This window comes from Notechis scutatus, chromosome 1 (assembly GCF_049901735.1).
Source record: "Notechis scutatus isolate UNSWTSFEM ecotype Mainland chromosome 1, rNotScu1.2, whole genome shotgun sequence".
Lineage (NCBI taxonomy): Eukaryota > Metazoa > Chordata > Lepidosauria > Squamata > Elapidae > Notechis > Notechis scutatus.
Window position 1 is genome coordinate 203,658,641 of NC_142009.1, and position 23,715 is coordinate 203,682,355.

At 37.7% G+C, this 23,715-nt stretch overlaps 1 long non-coding RNA gene across 1 annotated transcript in view; it reads left to right on the forward strand.

The window, feature by feature from the left end:
• Positions 1-23,392, forward strand: part of LOC148133169 (uncharacterized) — a 74,096-nt gene extending 50,704 nt beyond the window's left edge. The window contains exons 2-3 of the long non-coding RNA XR_015747169.1: positions 18,460-18,553; positions 23,191-23,392. This is a non-coding gene — a long non-coding RNA (uncharacterized LOC148133169). The remainder of the gene's footprint in view (positions 1-18,459; positions 18,554-23,190) is intronic.
• Positions 23,393-23,715: the final 323 nt, after the last annotated feature.

Below are 23,715 nucleotides of genomic sequence, written 5' to 3' on the forward strand. Positions count from 1 at the left end.
GCCTAGAGTTATTTAAAAAGAGCGAAATGATGAAATTTGATAATTCCCCTCCTAGGTCCTTCTTTTTCCAGGCCGGTTCTGATCATATTGCATTCTAGGTTTGTTTGTTTTTTAACAGCTTATCTGGTTCTCTTGTATTTTCTGGCAGGGCTATCGGCCAACAAAAGGGGGGAAAAACCCTACCTGAATAACATTTGTAGAAAATGAAGCTGGTGTTTTCAGGCTAAATACCTTTGGATTTCAAAAGGCAGCCTGAAGACAAAGGAGGCACGAGTGAAATGCGCTGCGATAGATTTCTCCATTCATAATGACAGGAACGTTTCTCTTAATATTACTTAGCTAATGAAGGAATAGATCTGCTGTGACATTCCTGGGAGGCTCATTTTCTTGAGTACAGTAGTAAAAGTTAGCTGATGAATGACCTAAACTGCTTAATGCTTCTACTTATAAGTCCTGAGCAGCAAGGCGTATCTTGGAGACTACTGGAGGAGCTATCCTCAGGAGACCTCAGTGTCCTTGTAGGTTGTCAGAGTCAATGAGCCAGGTTTATTTCAAATGGCTCCTTAAATGAACATTTATTTTGTGCCAGTAACACGTTTTTGATTAACAGCTCCTTTTGACTAATTTGCTTCCCAAAACAGCCCAATAAAGGAGTCGTTTAAAACATAATTAAAAGCATGTTATTGCTAGTAGTTAATACTGATTAAAACGGGCATTAAGACAATTATCACGGAAGAAAAAGGAAGCACTTTGAAGTTCGTATGGAATCCATGCATGCCATTTCGTCTATACTATACAGTGATAGCTTGCTTCCTAAGTTTATCAGAGTTCTTGGTAGGAGTAACTTTCTCAAAATTTGCACAATACCTCTAGGTTTGTTTGTTTTTTAATGGTGATGATGTTATCCATTCAATCATGTCCAACTCTTGACAATTGTATGGGCCAGGTCTCTCTATATCTTCAGATATTGCACTAGTTCTTTGAGTTGTACTATGCTACGTATTTTGGACTCCCTGTTGGCAAACAGGAACAGTTAATGTAGAACTATTCCACTTGTGAATCTCCCCTACCCTTCCTCCATCCCACAAAATCATTACTTTGGAAAACATCCAAAGAAGTCTCCAGGAACCAGAAATGGCTGGCCTGTTTTCAAACTGGAAATGAAGGTAAGAGATACATTCTTTGTTCTTGTTTAAAACTGTTAAGCCATTGTGTTATAAATGACTCTATCTTTGGGCTCTATCAATTTTATGAGATGTTTTCGTATAACCTTAGAAGCTTTAAGTTCTCGTTGTCTCAATGACAGACTCATTAAGATTATATCCAATTGGCTAACTGTAACCAGCTCTGGATATGAGGATTATTAACATGGCATAAATATGACAAAACTTGGGGTGATGGCTGATTCACTGTGCTTACATGAAAATCACACACACACACACACACACACACACACACAAAATTGTGAAATGAACTGGCAATTGTTCATATGAGATACTATCAAAATTGATACAACCCTAAAATACACAGGTTTGTTTGCATTACTTTCACTCTTCTGCTTCATCTAAACTGCACTAGAAATTTAGCTGAATCTTAGAGAAAATAAACCTGAGCCAAAACTAGTTCCTTCATAGTTTGTGAGTTTTTTTTTAAAAAAAAAACATGCATCTTATCTATGTCAATTTATTAATGATTATGAATATGATAATTTCCCCTTTATTTTAAAGAGACTTCCCTTCCCATCCCCACCATTTCCTTTCCCCAGCATTTTCCTTGGCCCCATTGGAGTTCATAATATTAAATTTATTGATACTGACAGCTCCATCACATAAGGTATAATATTATGAGATCATCAGTGGAATCATGCATTATCCCCAGAGCTAATCATATTAAATGACATTGGACTTTCTCACTTTAAGAATAAAAGTGCTAATCTTCTGTCAAATAATATAACATTTTAGTATCAGGTAAACTAAATTCAAAGCTAATATAGATATTAGGAATATTTGGCACAGCCCTGATGATTAAACAGCAAATATGTGCTTTTCCACAACGTTTTGCCTACCCCAATCTTGAATTTAAACCTACCCCATCTTGAATTTAAAAACCCTGTGAAGAAAAATACTTTGTGTTTTTAAGCAAGTAAATCATAAAAATTAAGGATTGTTTATCCCCAGAAGCTGTGCTATAGAAATCATTTTATGTTTTGGTTACACTCTCCCAAATAATGATAGAACCAGGAGGGTTGATGTTACAGCAATTATTGAGTGAACAGGAAAAAAAAACCCGATACAGAATAGTAAAAATAATATTTCCAATAACATTGCTAATAGTGACAATAAGTGTAATGTTTTTACATGTTATTCTTCTTTGAAGATGATTTTTGAGGACTGAAGCTTTTCAAGTTGAGAGACTTCTGCTTCACTTTGTTTCTTGTCAGTGTTCCTGGACTCTGCTGCCAATTTCTTCCTTCTGCAGAGAAAATGGAAGAGATTTGGATTTAACATTAAGCCTAGACACAGACTGTAATTTGCTAAAAAAGAAGGGCCATGCTAGAAATCCTTGCAAACAGAAAGGTCGTTATCTTTAGCACATTTGTTTGGTAATAAGTTCCCTTGGAATCCAGTGGACTTAACCCAAAAGAGATTTTAGAGTGGTCTTACAATGTCCTTTTTCCTTTTCTTTCAGAAATAGCTTCCTTCTTTTTGTATAAAAACTTCAAATCCATGATAAGGGCAACACTAAGACTGTCTTTTCCCCTCTTGTTTGGCTTAAATAAAACGAACCTAAATAAAAGGCCCACTCCACTTACTAGTTGATCATCTGAAACAATGGTCACCAACCGGTGGGCCGCGGACCACTGGTGTTCCATGAGAAAATTTTGGTGGTCCACAGAGAAATGTCACCCAGAGCAGCCCTCAAAGCAATTAATCCAGGCTGTGCAGAAACACAAGGCTGTGTCACCCACATGGCCCATGGGAACTCACCCCGCCCACTCATTCCTTACCTGGCAAACTTGCCTGCTAAGTTGCTATTTTTCCTTTTTCCGACCATCAGCTATTCTGCTCTGCAGGCAAATTTAGATTAGCTAGGAAGCAGGAAATGGTTGGATTTTCTAGCTAGTCTTTAGATCTTCGGCTCTGCTTTTAAGCACAGCCGAATCTCCCTTAGGATTGAAGGTTCTATTATTCAATGCAGACTCACGGCAAGCAAATTTTATGTGACAGATTGAGCTAGCTGATGGCAGATAGATAGATCACTGAATGATTCTGTGAGCAACTCAATCTGCCTGCCTGCTTTGCCTGATTTTGGGTAAAAGTTGCTCCTTTTTTTATAAAAAATTCAATATTTACATACATGGTGTGTTGTGAGTTAATTTTATGAGTTTGCTTGCTAGCAAATTTTATTTGACAAACTGAGCTACCTGATGGCAGATAGATAGATCTCTGAATGAATCTGTGATTCTGTGAGCAACTCAATCTGCCTGCCTGCTTTGCCTGACTTTGGATAAAAGTTGCTCTTTTTTAAATAAAAAAATCAATATTTATATAAATATTTATAATATTTACATACAAGCCATGCTCAGCCAGTCACATGACTACCAAGCCACACCCACACATTAGGCCATGCCCACAGAACCAGTTAGTGGTCCCTAGGATTTAAAATTATGCATTTGGTGGTCCCTGAGGTCCAAAAGGTTGGCCACCCCTTATCTAAAACATATGATGAACAATTGTAGGAATCGGGGATGTCTAATCAAACAAAGAGAAAGACTAAGGGTGACATGACAGCCATCTTCCAATGTTTGAGGAGCTGCCACATAGAAAAGGGGGACAACCTATTCTCCAAAGCACCTGAATGCTGGACAACAAGTAAAGGATGGAAATTTATCAAAGACAGATCCTCAGCCTAGAGCTAAGGTGAAAGTTCCTGACAGTGAGAACAATTAATCAGTGGAATGGCTTGCCTTCAGAAGTTGTGGGTGCTCCCTCACTGGAGCTTTTTAAGAAGACATTGGGCAGCCATTTGTCTTGGATGGTCTCCTGCTTGAGCAGGGGTTGGATAAGAAAATATCCAACTCTGCTATGCTGTTATTAAATAAAAGCCATTTGGAGCCATTTGGGATGCCATGCCTGTTATATTGGCTTAATCATCAGACCATTTATGATTAAGATCTAAGAAAGATCAAACTATACTCAGACTTCTCTATGAGAATGGCAGCGAGAATTAGGCAAACCTAATAATAGGTTTCCCTGGCAGATTGTTGTTAAATTTACCAGGTTTGGATTTCACAGTCAGGAACTACATGTAATATTAAATTACGATCTGGTGTTTAATATCCTTTGTATGTAATAATTTAACTTAGCACCCCTACAACCTTTGGGGCATCAGGGACCAGTTCTGTGGAGAGAGGTTTTTTCCACAGACAGGAGGGAGTGTGGTTTCATGTGCTGCCTGAATCCCATGGATGGAGCTTTGCTTGTTTGTGTTGCTTGGTTTCTGGCATGAGGCAGCCCGATGCCAGTCCATGGACCTCGGATTGGTGATTCCTGGTTTAACTGCTTGCTATAATCACTGCCTCTATTTTCATATATCCTTCAAGCAGCCTTTGCAAAATTACTAGTACTGGGCTGTGCCTTGGTTACACGTAAACTTATATCAAAATGTTATAAACAGATAAGAGTAATTATCAAGATAGATATAAGCTATGTTCAAGGATTCAGAAACAAGGACAATAACTTATACTAGTGAATCAGTCAGCATTTTAAAATGTAGTATAATTAATGATTTAATAATAATAGTATCATGAATGATACAGTTATTAATGTTTTTTTTAAAAAAGGGATTCCTTACCTATCTTACTACACAAAATATAACATGGAGGATGGGATGCTTCCTCCCAAAACTCTTAATGTGATATGACAATAAATATTGCTGTAAGATGTAAGCAATAAAAATGGTTGTTATGGCAAATCAATAAAAATGAAACTTGGAATTTACCATGATATGAAAAATGTTGAATATCTAGTGCATGGCATTCAGTAAAAAAAAAAAAAGCTAATTATTTGATATTGGGAAGATAGGCTTAATTCAGATTAATAGATGTGGATTATAGATTCACTTTCCATTTGCAATCTGGCACTTTACTGATGCAGGGGAAAGAATGATGAATATCATGCCATGGGTTCAACGTTTAAATGATTTATTTAAAAATTAGGATCAACGCTTATTTGTTTTGGTATGTTATATATTTATTTGTGATTTCGTTTTTTCTGTCTGTTTTGTCTTGTTCTTTCTTTCTTTTTTCATAAAAAGTAAATAACATCCCTCCTAAATTTAATAAAGCACAAACAAAACATTTTTTTAAAAAAAAACTACAAGGGGAAATTAAAGCTTTTCTTGAGCCCCATAATTTCACTGTTACTCTTTTACAGCAAGACTAGCAATAGCAAAACATTGATCTGGGAGTTTCCCCCACCTTTTGTCCCTGGAAATATTTAACACAAATATTCTATTAAATATTTCTAGGGACAGTTGAGTCAAGGAATTTCCCTCACCTTCCAGCTGCATGAATGTTATGCCTACCAAAAGTAAATAAACATAATCTCAAAATAATCTCTCAAAGATAATCTCAAATAAAATGGGTGTAGTATGCACAAGTCCAATGACCACAAAAATGGAAGAAGCCCTACGATAACCCATAACTTTCATTTACAAATGAACATAACACTTTCTCCAAGTCAACATGCTGAATATTACATCTGGTGGCATCCCAGTTGATGGATGCTTAGTTTTTTAAGGACAAAACAGTAGTGTGGTGGAACAAAAGGCTTACCATGGACTGAGGAGAAGAAATGATGTGACTACATCAGCCTGAAACCCAAAAATTCCCTTTCTATTTATACTTCCTAGAGGTCAACTGAGTTCAACATTGATATAAGGAGAGGCAAAGAATAACCGATTTTACTCACCCTGGGGCTATTCTCTATTGGTTTTAGACTAACCCTAACCCATGAGGAATAGGGTTTAGAGGAAAGCAATTTCATGGGGTCACAGCAGGAAAAAAAAGATGTTACTAAAGCTTCTTTGTGCAGAAGTGGGGTGCAAGTGGGAGCCTGAAATATGTGCTTGACTAAATTCTGCCCTTTCAGTTTTCTGGATTGCAAAAGCAGAAATATAGATGTCTATGGATTGCCAAGAAAGGAGCTTAGAATATTATTTAACATTAGAAATGGGGTTTCACATTCCTTTCAAAATTTAAGCATGACTTCATATTTCTCAAAATCTACATCCAGCTTGCTTCTTACCTTCCTTTAATTTTTCTCAATTCTTTACCTAGTGACACTGTTATAAGACAATGTTGTTGTGAGCAAATATATGAATTCAGATTGCTTCCCTAGTATTTTATTTGGAAAAAGAGGTACAAAAACATTGTTTTATTTGGAAGGGAATGCTCATGGCTTTCGTTTGTCACACACAAAAAAGCAATTGCAATAGAACAAAATAATATAGAGATTACATTTTTCTCCTATATCATTTTTTGAACCCCAGTAAGTGCTAGATGACCAATGCCTGCAGATATATAATTTCAGAAACTGTTTCTGACATAAGTCATCTGAACAAGAAATTGAATAGCAGGAAACCAGATGAGAATATATTTAATATTTTAATACACTGAGAGATGATGGCCTCTTTGTGTGTTTTACTTTGCAACTCTATTAATGCTTATAAGAATCACTAAAAAAGGGGGAAAGACATGTTTTACTGAGAGTCTTTTAGCCCATTTATAAATGCAGCTTATTACTTTTATTATCTAATTTTAGGAGCTTGTCTTTTACAGGAAAACACAATTTTGACTGTAATGGGATAGCTTTTATGCCCAGAGAAGAAGAAGTTCTGTTATCTTTTCCCTGTCTTTTCTTTTTCTATAACCTTATGCAATAAAGACATGATTGAATATAACCCTAGACATACATGTCATCATTAGGAATATACCCATCTCTGATACAATCTATTTTATTGTCTACAGGACTGATTTACAGTTCATCTAATTTCCCTATGGTTTTTAAAATCAGAAATATGTACAAAAAGCAACCCATGGAAACACAATGGGATCTAATTCTACGTAGTTTTAAGAGAACAATGCCTAGTACAGGATTACACACAGAGAGTCAAACAAAAATGTAAACTTGTGCAATTTTTTTAACCAGTTTTACAATATTTTAATGGAGCTCAGTGTAGATGCAGTTCCTCATCTTCATCAATGATTTGGATTAGGGGACAGAAGGGGAGCTCATCAAATTTGCAGGTGACGCCAAGGTGGCAGGAATAACCAACACTCCAGAAGATAAGTTAAGATATAGAAGGATCTTGACAGATTTGAACATTGGGCACTATCTAACAAAATGAAATTCAATGGTGAAAAAAGTAAGGTTCTACATTTAGGCAAGAAAAACCAAATGCACAGGTATAGTATAGGTGGTACTGGCTCAATTGTACTAACTATGAGAGGGATCTTGGAGTCCTAGTGGACAATCACTTAAATATGAGCCAGCAGTATGCAGCTGCCAAAAAAGCCAACACAGTTCTAGGCTGCAATAACACATAAAATGCTAATAACACTATATAATGCCTTGGTAAGACCATACTTGGAATACTGCATCCAGTTTTGATTGCCATGATGTAAAAAAGATGTTTAGAAAGTACAGAGAAGAACAACAAAGATGATTAGGGGATTGGAGGCTAAAACATATTTCTGGAATTGGGTATGTCTAATTTAATGAAAAGACGGACTAGGGTGACATGGTAGCAATGTTCCAATATTTGAAGGGCTTCCACAAAGAAGAAGGGGGTGGGGTCAACCCATTTTCCAAAGCACCTGAAGGCAGGGCAAGAAACAATAGATGGAAATCCTAGAAATAAGGAGAAATTTCCTGGCAATTAGAACAATTAACAATCAGTGGAACAACTTGCCTCCAGAAGTTGTGAATGCTCCAACACAGGAAGTTTTAAAGAAGAGACTGGACTACCATTTTTCTGAAATGGTGTAGGGCAGGGTGTCAAACTCAAATTCATCGGGGCCGCATCAGCAGTTTGGTCCCCATCAAAGGGCCGGTTGTATCTGTAGGTCTATGTGTCCACTCTTTATATCATAAATTAATGTCACTGCATTCAATTATTACTGTTTTTGTAATAATGTAAGTAATAACTAGCTCTGAAAGCAGAAACATAGTCAGAATAATGACAAGTAGATATTCAAATGTACAATTATTGTACAATGTATTGAAAAATGTTTTTGGTAACAAACATTAATTTTTTTAAACATACAAATATTGCCAAACACTGTTTATTAAACATATGGAAAACACAAGGCATTACCTTTTTTTAAACTTTACTGACTAGATGGCTGACATCGTTTTCCTAAGGTCAGTCCATCGATGTTTGGCGTTAGGTCTTGTGCTGTAGCAATCCGCAAAACAGCATGGAGGTTATCATCAGTGATGCGTGATCTGAGCTTGGTCTTGTTCAGATTCATGACTGAAAACATCTGTTCACATAGATAAGTGCTCCCAAACATGGACAGAACACGTGCAGCTTGAAGTCGGAGCTGTGGCATCAAAGCAGGGGGAGGAGACGGTAAAGTTGTCGACTGTCGCATCCTGGAACTTCGCTTTCAGGCTGCTGTTGGACTGCCCCTTTATAGTGCCCAGCCATCTGCCCCCTCCATTTACTTTACTTACCTTTTACTTCTTTCTTTCTTTTACTTCTTTCTTCTTGCTCCTCTCCGCACGCCCGCGCTCCTCTGATCCCTGGAGATGTCGGGCGGACGCCACGTGATGACGTCACGTCCGACACCCAGGGAGCAGTGCGGGGCAGGAAGAAGTCGGGCCAGGTCCCGGAAGGTAAGTAAAATTTTTTTTTTAACTTGAGCCATTTTAAAATGAATTTACTCCGTGCAGGCACGGAGTAAATTCATTGAAAAAAAGGGGGAGGCTGCAAGGCTGGCGGCGGCACCGCTGGGCCATCAGACGAGGTCTGGCGGGCGGATTTGGCCTGCTGGCCTTGTGTTTGACACCCCTGGTGTAGGGTTTCCTGAGCAGTGGGACAGCATGTTTCCTGAGCAGGAGGTTTCATGAGCAGGAGTTGGACTAGAAGACTTCCAAGGTCCCTTCCAACTGTTATTTTGTTATATTATCATTCTTTATTACATGTAATATATTTCTTCCAATAATTTGAACTATGACTACAGGTATACTTACGACTACAATTGAGCCCAAGTTTTCAGTTGCTAAGTTGTTAAATGAGTTTCCCCCTATTTTATGATGTTTCTTGCCATGGTTGCTAAGGGAATGATTGTAATTATTAAATTATTAATAATGCATGGTTTTTAAGGGAATCTGTTTCATCATTGTCTTTGCTTGTCAGAAGTTCAAAAAAGGTGATCACATGACCCAGGGGCACTGCAACTGTCATAGTTATGAACCAGTTACCAAGCATCTGAATTTTGATCACATGGCCATAGGGATGCTGCAAGAGTTGTTAAGTGTGAAAAACACTCACAAGCAGAGGTCGGATTCTATCGGTTCTGACCGGTTCTATAGAACTGTTTGTTATGATTCTGTGCAGTTTGGAGAACCAGCAAATCATGCCCCTGGCTGACCCCGCCACTCTCCAGTGCCCCCCCCTCCCTGCCCAGTCAGCCCTTATCATGATGCATGACATCGTGTGTATGCCTGACATTGCTGACTGCATTCTTCCCCTCCCAGTCTTAAGGTATTTCTCCCCCCCCCGATGATCAGTTGTATCAATGATCAGCTGTGCTGGGATCCCACTTGCTGTCTTACTGCTTCACCCAGCAGGGTTCCCTGAGGCCTAGGAGGCCCAAAAACGGAGTGTGTGGGGGAGCTGCATAGCCCCGCCAGGCTCCATTTTTTGCCTTCCTGGGCCCCAGCGAAACCTTCTGGGAGCAAAAAAACAGGAGGCATCCCTGAGGCCCAGGAGGCAAAAAAAAATGGCGTGGGGGGTTTTGCTGCAAAAAAGAAAAGAGAAGAAGAAGCCACACTCACCCAGTCATATGGTCACACTCACCTAGCCACACCCACCTAGCCATGCACACAGAATCGGTTGTTTAAAAATTTGAATCCCACCCCTGCTCGTAAGTCACTTTTTTTCAGTACCCTTTTTTCAATTGGTCATGTGTCCTTGTAATTTTGAACAGTCATTAATGAAGGGCCATAAGTCAAGGACCACCTGTTTTTCATAACCTCATTCATCAACATTTCCATGTATGCATTGCTTCCTTACATTATAGCTGTCACAATTTCCAGTAAGAGTGAAAGGTTAGTTACAACTCTTCCTTTATTCCTGTTCAAAATCGACCCCACCTTGTTTAGCTGCAGTGCCTCTTCCGCTTGTTGATTTTGGTCCTAACCTGAGGCACAGATGGGTTATATAAACTGAAACCATCTCTCTGTTTAAATTCTGCAGACAGACACTTTCATTTTCTTTGTGGCTGAGGAATAACGCAAACATCTCATAAGCATGGCAGTTGATATGGGGCACCATTGTTGTAAAACAGCATTTCCAAAATCAGTTTCTAGTCCATCCATTTAAAACTTACTAGAGACCTTTACTAGTTATGTGTATTTATTAAGCGAGCAGAAATAAGCTATTCTTATTTAGGTAAGGGGTCATTACTAGTTACTATGTGTTCTTTACAGTTGTTTAGTTAATCATAAAGTTGTAGTATGGTGGCTAAATTTCCTGAACTGCAATAAAGAGAGGAAAATCTTAAGCAATATGTCACCAGAGAGCAAAACACAACAAGGCAAATTGAAAAGAAAGCGAGACTAAGTCAACCTTGCTTAGACATGTTTATAGTGCTAGAATAATCCATTTGCTTCTAGGAGTTTTGATATAAACTTCTACAAATATACATATCGAGCCACAACCTTTCTGTAAAACAAATATTGACAAGAAACAATGCAATAACTGTGCTTTCCATCTGGTGCTCATTGTGCACCGAGAGGAGAAGCAGTACTTCCCCTCATTTTTTAAAATCTTCCCCCAGACAAGACCCACCAAGAATAAAGAATATAACCAACTTCTCAAGTGACAAAGACGACGAAATTTTTCCCTTCCTAACCACACATTAGAATCAGAGCGGAGGCAAATAACCTTCGAAACCTTTAAATGTTCAATATTAAGGAAAAATCAAGAACACGGGGGCAGAAACTCCAAGTGACAAGAGGGAAGTCCAAAAGTAATGTTAGAAAGTGTTACTATGGACCGTGATGGTGCAGTGGTTAGAATGCAGTACTGCAGGCTAATTCTGCTGATTGCTGGCTGCCAGCAGTTTGGCAGTTCGATTTTCATTGGCTCAAGGTTGACTCAGCCTTCCATCCTTCTGAGATCAGTAAAATGAAGACCCAGATTGTTTGGGGTGATATGTACTGACTCTGTAAACTGCTTAGACAGAGAGAGAAAGAGCTGTAAAGCACTGTGTCCAAGTGCTATTGCTATTCACAGAAAGAGGAGTGGAGTCTTGGAACCAACTTTCACTGGAGATAGTCAACAGAAATTGAGTTTAAACACGCTTAGGATAAATAAATGTCCATAATCTGACAAAAATTTAAAAATAAAATTAAAAATAATAAATAAATTAATTAAAAACAACAACAAAAAGCCTCATAGGGCAGGCTTGTTGGACCATTACATTTTCCCCCTGATATTGGGTTTCTATGTTTCTAACCTGAAATCTTACATCATTGACATGGTCCTTCCCTTCTCCTTTAATAGTGCAGAAATATACTGAGTATTGTGATGCATTAATCTCCAAATCACTTTCTGTCACTCACATGATCCTTAACAATTAAATGGCTAAGAAAACTTTCTTAAAAAAAGAAATTGTAAGGAATTGGCCACCTCACTGTTTAATTAAATATTAAGCAATATTACAACTTACTAAGAGAAAAGAAAAATATGAAAAAAAAAATCATATCAATTGCACTTGTTTTATATGGTCATAGTCATTTAAGTAATTTATGCTAATGTTTTAAATATTATGTCCAGAAATAGAAAGACATATATGATATTAGTGAAATATTCATACAGAAAGTGGATTGTAAGCACTGTGAAAATAATGTAATAGTCACAGGTCAGCATAGTTTTCTCTAAATCAAGTATTATTAAATTAACCTTATTTCATTAAAAAAATAGAAACTTTTTGGTAAATCATAGAAATGTTTTCATTTTTTTACTATTCAAATGCTCAATTAAAACTATTCAAATGTTCAATTGCCAGTTACAAATTTGTACAACTGGCTTTATGTATTGACTATAAATAATGGATACCAACTTCTCTTCTGTATTAAAGAGAAAATGATGGACATTTTTCTTAGATTTATAGCAATGGGTGTTACTGTACAAATCTTATTACAAAATTCTATTTTATTCTGTTCATTAACTGTAATAAGACTTCTGCATGTGCACCTACTGTTCAGAGAATGTACAAAATCTTATAGCTGCACATGTTCAAGGCATATTTAATGAGTTTATATCATGACTCTTCCCTTTTTTGTGGAGACTTCATTTTTTGGAGGATGTGTGTTACCTACATACATCTTAAATTTATTTCTGTCTGTGAATATGTATGCATATTGTGTAGGTGTGTGTTTATGTGTGTGTGTTTAGACATTTCTAAACTTCTGTTTTCACTTTGTCATTAGTGCAGATTAATGAGAAAAAAAAATGAATTTCAACAACTGTAGAATCAAGCTGCAGATAACAAAATTGACAAAAGTGAAGGGGATCTGAATATTTTCTGAATACACTGTATATCATCTATATCAGGGATGTCAAACTCAAGGCCCATGAGCCAGATCCGGCCTGTGTGGTGCTGAAATCTGGCCCACAGGGCTGGCCTGGAAATAGCAAAGGACTGGCCCGCAGTGTCTTTGGCAGCCAAAATAGGCCATGGGGTGGCCCGTTTTTCGCTGGACTACCTCTTGCAGCACCTCTGATCTATATCATCTCTATCTATATCCATGGTTTTAGGTACAATTATACATCATAGCATGCTAGAAATCAATTGCCTTGTTTAAAGAAAAATCTGTTCTAAATATCTACATCTTGGATAATATAACCATGCTTTTGTATATATAAACAGAAGCAACTATCAAGCAAGAAAGTCCATTAAGCTTCTAAATCCCTCCCCTCCAATATCCAGAACAAAAGCAATCAACTTGATAACCACTGATAATCACAGCACATAACCTTCTTTTGGGACATTAGAGATACCACAACCTATCTAGAAAACAAACAAAACAATATAGGAATATATAACACACATTTCTGTGGAACCATCCAGAAAATCAAGTGTCTAGCTTTCTAAGGTGTGCTATAAAATCTGACACAAAAAGAGCTACCTTATGTTTTTCTACTGGCATGTAAAAGAATTCCCTTCAAGTCAACAGTCCTTTCTGTAAATTAAGAAGCTCTTATGCCTGATGGCCAATAAGGCACACAACCATAGGAAGGACATAATAACTTTAGAGTGAACAAATAGAAACATACCTAGCTGGAGGGAAAATAAGATATATTTTACAGAAATGCATACGTGTGCATGCACACGCACACGCGCGCACACACACACACCCTGTAGGAGAACTTTACTTCCAGTAATCCAAACATCAATCTACCCATGAAGTTCACATAATTTTAGCTACTACTATAAAGGCTGAAAGCAAATAGTAAAATTTAGGTTTAGCCAAGAAATAATGGCTCTGACCAATGTTTAGGATTAAAAATGAAACTACAATCCACTAAGATGTCATTTTGATGAACCAATCCGCCAATATCTTTTGAAGAATGACCAAATCAGTTGAGAGTGTTATTGTAAGTAACAGATTCTTTTTAATCTAATTTAGGTAGTCATTGACTTACAACCATTCATTTAGTGACAATTCAAAGTTACAACAGCATTGAAAAAAGTGTCTCAAGACTGTTTTTCATACTTATGACAGCATCCCCATGATCAGGTGATCAAACGAGGTAAGACATGGTAAGACTGTCTCCACCCTAAACCTAGCAAAATCACTGACTTTCTTCTGTATTCTCTCACAGACTGCAGAGTTAGCTACTTGAGTGAAATGTGGGCTGCATGCTGAGAGGTCAGGAACATCTAGGGTTTGTCCAACAGCTGATGCTGTTTCTGTTGCCCAAGCAATGATACATCTGCCATCCTTCTAAGATTAAGTACATCTGCATCACCGCATTTTGTGTCTCTCCTGTGACCTGGGGCATGGTGATCTGAATGCATTTCCTAACCCTGGTCTCATTAGGGGGAGAGAACGAGATTACCAATAAATGTGGTTGACAAAAGGCACGTATTATGTCTCATTTGCATTAGCGGTAAAAATGGCTTCAGCCTGAAATTTCGTAAGGCTGCTTCTTGTCATTTATCATGGAAAGTAGCTCATAAGGAAAGTAGCTCATAAGGAAAGTAGCTGATTAGTTTTAAACTCCTAGATATACCATAATACTTCCTCCCATTCAGGTTATCAGCATCTTTCATCTGTGTGTTTGTGTTTCAAATTCTCATGGTTTCAAACAATGGCTTTATCGCACAGGTGTCAAAGTCATGGCATCACGTTGCTGTCACATGATGTTTCATTATGTTTTTCTCCTTTGCGGAGCTGGGGTGGACATGGCCTATGCATGACACATCTGGCCTGCAGGCCGCCAGTTTGACACCCCTGCTTTATTGTGTCCGTTAGTGTAGTGAGTAAGAGATTCTCAGTGGTTCCATCCATCCAAACTACCAGAAAATAATTTAAGTAGTGTTGAAAAAAGTGGTCATGTCTAAACCAAGGGACTTCTCTTTAATCACAGGTGAAGAAAAGTCCCGTGAATGGGTGTTAGAAGTTGTAAACAGAACAGTGTTTGAGGTGAAATTGATGTCAAGAAAAAAACAGTTGAAAAGTTGCTTGAGGAAGACGAGTTTCTTTCAAAATAAACCCACAATTGAAAGACAATATTTAACTAAGATAATAAAACCATCCATCACTTTAATGACAGATGTGACAAATGATGTACCTCTTGGCAAAAAAAAAAAAAGTATGAATATTATTGGACTTAACCCTTACAGAGATTTTCACGGGTGAGGAGTGGGATTCATGTGCTCATTCCTGTTTAGAATTGAGTAAATTACTCATCCAACAGCAATCCTTTGGTGCCACCTTCCTCTGAGAAAATGACACTTTTGAACTTCTAAACAGAAATATGACCTATATATTTATTTTCTCCAAAAGGCAAATTTTAATAAGAAGAAAGCCTGCTGGACAAATAAACAGAATGAAAATATTGAAAAGACTTGCAGAAAAAGCAGTTTTGGACTCCTCTAATTAGATCCTTCTGCCAAAAGGCACAGCCAGGGAATACGTCTCAACAATATGACAGTTTTTTTTTAATTCTCCACTGAACCTGTCAGTAAAAAGAAACTTAATGCGCACCCTTTTCTCATTGACTCTATAGTTCCCATCCTGTTTATGTGAACGGAATGGCTAAACAATGCCCCTAAGAAAAGTGATTTTGTACTGAAATCTGCTAATACTATGTGGGACTTTGCTTTCCCCCCACAAATGCTGTACACTGAAAATAAGAACTGAATAAGGAGAAACAACTGAAAGGAATCAGTGACATTCTAACCTCTATTATGGTCTGGGAATGCAACAAAGTGTTATACACTATTTGGAAGCAAGCAAAGATATACTAATCCTCAGAATGGGTCATTCTCTTGTAGGGTGAGAAAAGTTGGCCTTCTTCCGTGATTTTGACTCTCACACATTGGGAGGGGGGAAAATTTTCTGCCCGCTGAGTCAAAAATTGATGCCTAGTGATCATATGGTATCACACTGGCAAGATAGACTATTGTTTCTCATGTGCCCAGTAGAGCTTGCTATCCCTTTCTTCCGTATAAATTCCCTGACACTGTGATACCTGAATAAACCACGTGTCAGGGTTCCAATGAATGCCCTAATTAAACCATGAGCCTCCACCCAATTTTCAAAATAAATACAGCTACTTATTAGGAGCAACATGTTGGCACGTACCCAGGTGAAGTCAGCTCTGCCCCATGTAATTTACGGCTCAACTATGACCCTGTTTCCCCCCTTCCCCCAGGGTGTGTCATAAATCACATTCTCCAATGGAGCACCATCGCAGGCTGTAGAGATCACGCCTCTGGGATACAGCCTTGAGAAAGGCATGTGTGGAATGTGCCTCTGACTGTGGCTGCCATGCTTCTGCACCCGCTCTCCCCCCTCCTGCCAATGGCAACTCGATAGCAGCCCAGGAATGCTTTACGAGTTGCTACCATAATGTGGAGGATAGCTTGTCTCTTTTCTCCTTGCTTTCCTTTGCCAGTTTAAAGGCGGCAAAGATAAGGGAGTTAGAACCCACGTTCAGATGGTGTTTCTAGAATACTCAATGCTCTTGAAGACTTTGGTTAAAAATATATGGGTGAAATATGCACTCATTCCATAAGTCAAACCCTGGCTGGCTGCTGAGGAAAAGTCTACAAGGTATGTGTGCTTACTAGTCAGTCACCCACCCACAAATTGACTATCTGCAATTCAGTAGGCAAAGGCATTCTGAAAGGAAGTCGTAATTATTTGATTGCTACAAAGTAGCAGTCTCTTCATTCTTTCTGAATGGAAATTACACCAATAGTCAAACCCAACTGGAAGATAGAAATCTAGACTGTTTAAGAATACATAGGACTAAGTCATAGAAACACAGTTGTCCTCCTCCAGAAATGGGCGAGTGTCCTCTCCTCTCCTCTTTTATTTCTCAGTTGTTTCATGTACCACTTAACAAATGTGGACAGATTTTCTTCTTCTGGACTAAGAATACAAAGAAACCAATTGGGCTTATTTATCACGTAGAATTATCTCACTGGTTCAATAAGAAGCTATGCAATGGAATTAACAGAACTGCAACAACTCAGTAGTTAAACATTTGCTTTGCATGCAGCAAAAGCCAGGTTAATCTCCTAGTATTTCCAGAGAAAGCTAGAAACTCCTGCTTGAAAAAATAGGCAGTGCCTCCCTCCAACATCAACAATATTAAGGCAGGTCATTGATTTGAGTCAGTATAACACGGATGGTGTAATTTGTTTCATGCTTTTTCATGACATAATTGCATGGGTATAGCTGATGCTGAGGAGAGTTGGTCACCAGAAGCTTCAGAATGTCTTGCAGCCACCAACACAGTTCCCAGAAATGTTTGTGGAGATATCACCAGGAACATTAGAAGGAAGGTAGCAAGCAAATCCAACTGATATTTCCAAGGGACAATATTCACCTTTGTCCCCAAGCAGTTAAACAACATTTACTTAAGTTCATTCCATATTTTGTAGACATTATAGACAGCGTAGTAAATAATGAAAAGGTGGAGCCTTGTTAATGGCAAGTAGAAAAGAAGCAGGCAGTAGGAAAATGAGAAATGGGCCTCTAAGTGGAAAAAAATAGGTGGTGGAATGGGTATAATGCAGCAGATGGGGGCCATCCTTAGCTCCAGTGTATTCCAGTTTCAGCAGTTCTTTGTGCATCTGGCTATTATCTGATGCATTTACTGATGCTTCTGTAATATAATGTAAATAAATAAGTGGCATTATTATATTCTCCCTCAAAAAAGGTTGTAAAATGGCATTATCAACAGTTAATTCAAGGCCAAAATACGTAGAGTGGGGATTTACAGAATTATGATGACATTGGTATGTGAATATAGATCTTTTTAACATTCATATTTTATTGTGGTTTTTTTTTTAATCTAGGGGAAATGTTAATATGTATTGCAAATCCACGTGTGATATGCCATAAACTAAATAAATAAATAAATAAACAAATAAATAATAGAAGAGACTTTACATATAGGCAACATATTGGAGTGCAGAAACCTTTCAGGTCCTCTAGTTATGTTAATATTGCTATTGGAAAGTATATAGTGGAGTCTGGCAGTGGGCTATCTGATAAAGTCATGTCATTGGCAGCACTTCATAATACCCTTTAAAAAAAAGAGCTGAATACCAGTTTACTCCTCAGACTGAAAATATATTATTATGAGCCTTGGGGGCACAGTGGTTAAAGTGCAGTACTGCAAACTACTTCTGCTGTCTGCAATTTGGCAGTTCAAATCCCACCAGGCTCAAGGTGGACTCAGCCTTCCATCCTTCTGAGGTAGGTAAAATAAGGACCCAGATTGTTGGGGGCAGTAGGCTGACTCTGTAAACCGCTTAGAGAGGGTTGTAAAGCACTGTGAAGTGGTATATAAGTTGAAGTGCTGTTCTATTGCTATTATTAATGACAAATATGAACAGAAATACAAATGAAGCAGTCTGGAGAATGATGTCCCACAAAGCTATAGTTGTGTAATTTGTTTCATTTTTTTTCTTATCAGCTTAGTGATGCTTCGGTTTGACCTATCCACAGTGCATAAATTTTCAAGCTTTCAGACCATAACCATTGAGAGAACTGGATGCGAAACATGTGAGGTATCTAAAGCTTTTTCAACCTTTGTTGCTTAATCCCTTAATTAGAAATGTTAATGTTCTACTGGAAACTATCTATATGGGGCTGCTTAATAAATTATGTCTTCATGTTCTTTTAACATTAGTGACAATTTGTTAGTCATAATACACTGCAGAAGAGAGCAACTCGGAAGCTGCCTGAGCCACTTTCAAACTTAAATTACCCACCATAAAGTGCAAAATTAAAAAAAAACATAAGAGTTTCTTGTAATACAAAATTCATACAGATAAAACTCTAATTTCCTGATGGATATATGATATTAATGTAATGGATACCTCAGTGTAGTTAAATTACATTAAATGGTTATTTATGCTTGAATAAACTTCAAGAAAGTGAGTACTGGTTGAAATAGGATAATATTTTGTTCTGCTAAATTATATGTTAATTGGTATTTCCTGTGTTGTAAAAGGACTAAAAGGCTTAATAAAATATATGCCAGAAATATTCAATTATTTCTTCTTCTTCTTCTTCTTCTTCTTCTTCTTCTTCTTCTTCTTCTTCTTCTTCTTCTTCTTCTTCTTCTTCTTCTTCTTCTTCTTCTTCTTCTTCTTCTTCTTCTTCTTCTTCTTCTTCTTCTTCTTCTTCTTCTTCTTCTTCTTCTTCTTCTCCTCCTCCTCCTCCTCCTCCTCCTCCTCCTCCTCCTCCTCCTTCTCCTTCCCTTCCCCTTCCCCTTCCCTTTCCCCTTCCCCTTTCCCTCCTCCTCCTCCTCCCAGATATGTTATTAGTTTAAACAATGTAAACATTCATCAAAATTTATTTTTAAAATGGATCTCAGAGTTTTTTTAAAAGCCAATGATCATAGTTGTCAATTGTATGAAAGTTTGAAAAGCAGAGCCATGTGCTTAAAAAATGTACAGCAGTCCCTGGCCATTTATTTGAAACTGTAGGAAGCAGTCACTTCCTGGGCCTGTTCCTCATTGCCAAAATGTAAGTAAGAGGGCTATATCGCAAAAAAATGCATGTCTTATACCACTCTTTCAGCACATAGCAGACAAATGGAATATTCTTATTTGGCAGACAAAAGAGATAAATCTTTGTGGTTCATATAGAAGCACCACATGAATCAGCAAAGGATGGTGTTGGGTAGCCTTGATTAATACAGTATATGGTTACACATTTTTCAGTGATTATAATTCAGGCAATTATTATATGCAGTATTCCATTTTTATTTCCAGATATGGTGATCTTGTGGAGTCCCCACCCCATGTCTTAAAAAAAACAACCTTGATTTAAAGGGTGGCAGCATGGGAATGTTCTTTATTGTTCTATCTCAGGCAGCAAAATAATGTGGTCTAGTTTAGTCTCTGACACACTGAGAAATTCTGGGGTGCTTTGAGAGTTCTCTGGGATAGAAAAGGTTGTGTAGAAATCAATAACATGATGATGATGGTGATGATGGAATGCTTTAGTCCTATTCCAATGGGTCCTTGGTATCCTCAAAAAGACTTCTCTGTGTAATAATTTGGATTGCTTGTGTGGCTGGATTCCTATGAGTTTCTACTAATTCTAAAATTACTACCACATTCCGTCTAAAGTGATATTCAAACCACATTATGGTTCTTGTAATTCTTTTAAATGGACCAGCAATATTTTGCACATGATAGATCTCTCACTATATCATGTCATATTAAGCTGAATATTGAGCTTCTTATTCAGATGAAACAAACAAAATCCATTTTACCAGAGATGTTCAGATGGAGAATAAAACAGCAAATCAGAGAATATGGCAAATACAATCTCAGAAATATTGTGCAAGGATATGAGACTTTGGTCTACTCTAGAAATACCCACTGAACTTTGTAGAAATGTAGACGCACAAAGAGGATTATATTGGCAAAGTCCTAAAAAAATAAATCTGTCCTTTCTACTTAACTGATTAACCAATGGGACAATATGGCTATTATTCTCTTTATGCTGAATGATAAAATACAAAGGGAAATAATATAGCTAGACTGCAAGTGTTGGAACTATCCATAAAATAATCCATCAAAGGCAGAATAGGGGACAGCAAAGCATAATGGATAAACAAGGAATTCAGTAGATTTAATGACAGGTTCTTATGGATGTTCTCTTTTCAAGAACATTTGGAACTTCAGGTTGAAGCAGGAAGAGAGTTGTGCATAATAAAACAAAATTCTAGATATGCAGGTATATGCAACAAACCTTAATTATAATATTACATTTTTCTGCTAGGGATAAAGAAACTAATAACCAGCTCTGCTTTTTGTGTGATTTTTAAAGGTCTTTTAAAGTGTACTTCACATCTCAGCAAGCTCTCCAAACAGTGTGAATACTTTGTGGGTCTTTTTGTTAATGAGGACCCTTTCACCTCCAAACAAGATCACTATCCCAAGATTTTAATTAATTACTAAAGTTTAAAATAAATCAGATGAGGGTCCCGCTTGATAATCCTCCTAGGCTAGCTTTCATTCCTTCTCATGTGTAATACAGCCCACAGTAAGATTTAATTTTAGCCATAATTATGAAAAGTTTGAAATTAAATCTTACTGGGAATGTGTTCTCCATTAATATGGACAAAAAAATAAAAACCTGATCTAGGGGGATTATCACAAAGGCCATAAAAAATTAATTTTAAACTTTTTAAATTAATTAAAACACAACAAAGGATTCTGTTTTGGAAGAGAAATAGTCACTGACGCACTGAAGATGACTGAGAAATATCAGGTCATGTTTAGAAGCTACACAAAATATGGAACATGGACGCATTGTTACCTTCATTGCACCATAGATTTGTGTTCATTTCTTTGATCTTTGATGCCCCCTCCATCAGTATCTTGCCATGCTTCCAACTGTAACAATCCCCAGAGATAGAAAACATGTCATGCAGGAGTGGGATTCTACCAGTTCACACCTATTCGCTAGAACCGGTTGTTAACATTCTAAGCAGTTCGGAGAACCGGTTGTTTGAAGAAATTACTGGCCTAATCCTGTAAGAAAGGCAGGAAGGAAGCATTCTGGTATTGCTTACAGAAACTGCCTCTCCATTAGCTCTTATTACATTCTCGGCAGGACTAGACTTCCTGTCTCAGGAACTTCTCTGGAGTTTTTTCCCCTCCTTTGCTGGTACTTTGCTTGTGTGGAGTTCAAAGTTACAATGGCACTGAAAAAAGTGACTTATGACCATTTTTCACACTTACGACTGTTGCAGCATCCCCACAGTCATGAGAGGCCAGGCGAGGAGATGCGTGCCTCGATGTGAGTGATATTGAGTTGGCCACACCCAGCCAATAACATGACCACCAAGCCATGTCCGCCCAGTCACATGACCACCAAACCACGCCCACCACTTAAGCCACACCCACAGAACCGGTTGTTAAAAAATTTGAATCCCACCTCTGATGTTATGGTGTCTGTTTACCTGCCTGTTCCCAGAATTGTTTATAGAATAAAAATAAAAACTTGGATGAACCTACAGTGAAAAACAGCATTTTTTTAAAAAATCCAGGAAAACTTAGGTAGTATAAGTATTTCTTTCTAAGCTTCATTTACAGCCCCCCCAGCCTCTTTGGCTTATTCTTTGAAAGTGTCAGGACACACACAATTTGTTGGTGGGTGAAAAATGTTGGATGGCAACAAAAAGGCAGAGATGAAAAATTTGGAATGTTTCTTTTTATTTATTTTTATTTTGTCCTTATGCCTTCAAGTCAGCACTGACTCCTGGTAACTACCTGGACAAGTCCTTGTAGTTTTCTGGGCATTGTTTTCAGAAGTAGTATGCTATTGTCTGTTCCAACAACTTAAGAGAATGACAAGCCCGAGTGGCTTTGTGCTCAAGGTGGAACTAGAATTCATAGTCTCCTAGTTTCTAGCTTGATGCCTTTACCACTACATCAAACTGGCTCTCAGTTTTGTTTTGTTTTGTTTTGCAACCACCATTTCCAACTGCTCGTCCTTTTCTCTTCCCCCTGTTGACTTCAACATTTATCCAGGAATAAATGTTATCTTTGCTTTCTTTATTTGGGATCTGTCCCCTCTCCTCTAAACTGGGTTGGTGTGTTAGTAAGACCCTTCTCTTCATTCTGAATTTTATTTATGATAACAGGTATAATGTCTGATTCATCACAGAATTTTTTTTCACCTGCAATATGATTCTTGATATTATTGAGCTGCTGAGGGCTGATATGTAACAGTTTCTCATTGTCGATTTAATTTTTCTTTTGCATGGGCTTAACATAGTCCATATTAACATTTGTCCCCCAAAAAATTCTGCATGACTTCTATAGAAACCACTGCACCATGTTTTAGGAGGTACATGCAGGATACCATTGCTACTAAGATGTCACTGTCAGATTTTCAAAGTGATAATCTGGGTCTAGAAACTATCCTATACTGTGTGTTTATTTGCCCATCAAGAAAAGGAATGGCACTCTGGTCTATAGAGGAAAACTTATTTAAAGCTGCTTGATTATAGGGGTCTCTGTGTCCTTCTCACTGGCTGGGAGCCAAAATACACTCTGGAAATGACCTTTACTCTTACATTTGGAAATGACCTTTACTCTTTCATGTAGTGTTCCTTAGCTTAGTTTAAAATTCATCATGTTATTCCATTTTCTTCTCTTTATTTATTCCTTTTGCAAAGGCAGTCACCTTATTTCTTGGTAAGCATCGATTTTCATGGTCACAGTGGCTTCCAGCCAACATCCAATGTGGCATCTGAGGAATGCAGCAATGATTAGGCAGAACAAACCAAGACCGCAAAACCATGCCACTGATGATCTATCAAACACCGACAGACAGACAAAAGAAAGCATGAAATATCTTCTAATGCCTTCATCCTTCTTCATCCGTGTGAGTCATATCTTCTCTGTTAACTTCCATTATTTCAAGTAGAGGACATCATGTAACTTACAAAGAATTTTTGTTCATGTGGAATGGTGCTCAGGGGAAATACAACAGCACATACTTTGGTCAAAGCAACAGCTTGGAAACACGTTGAAAGCCATTTTTCATCTTAATAGTAAATAAAAGACTCCCTGGCTAAATGCCCTCTGCTATATTCCTATAGTATAAAGCTGAATGTATTTCACGAAAGTTGTACCACTTAACAATACTTGACATGTTTTGTTTTACTTACTTCAAAGAATGTTATTATAGCTGACCTTTT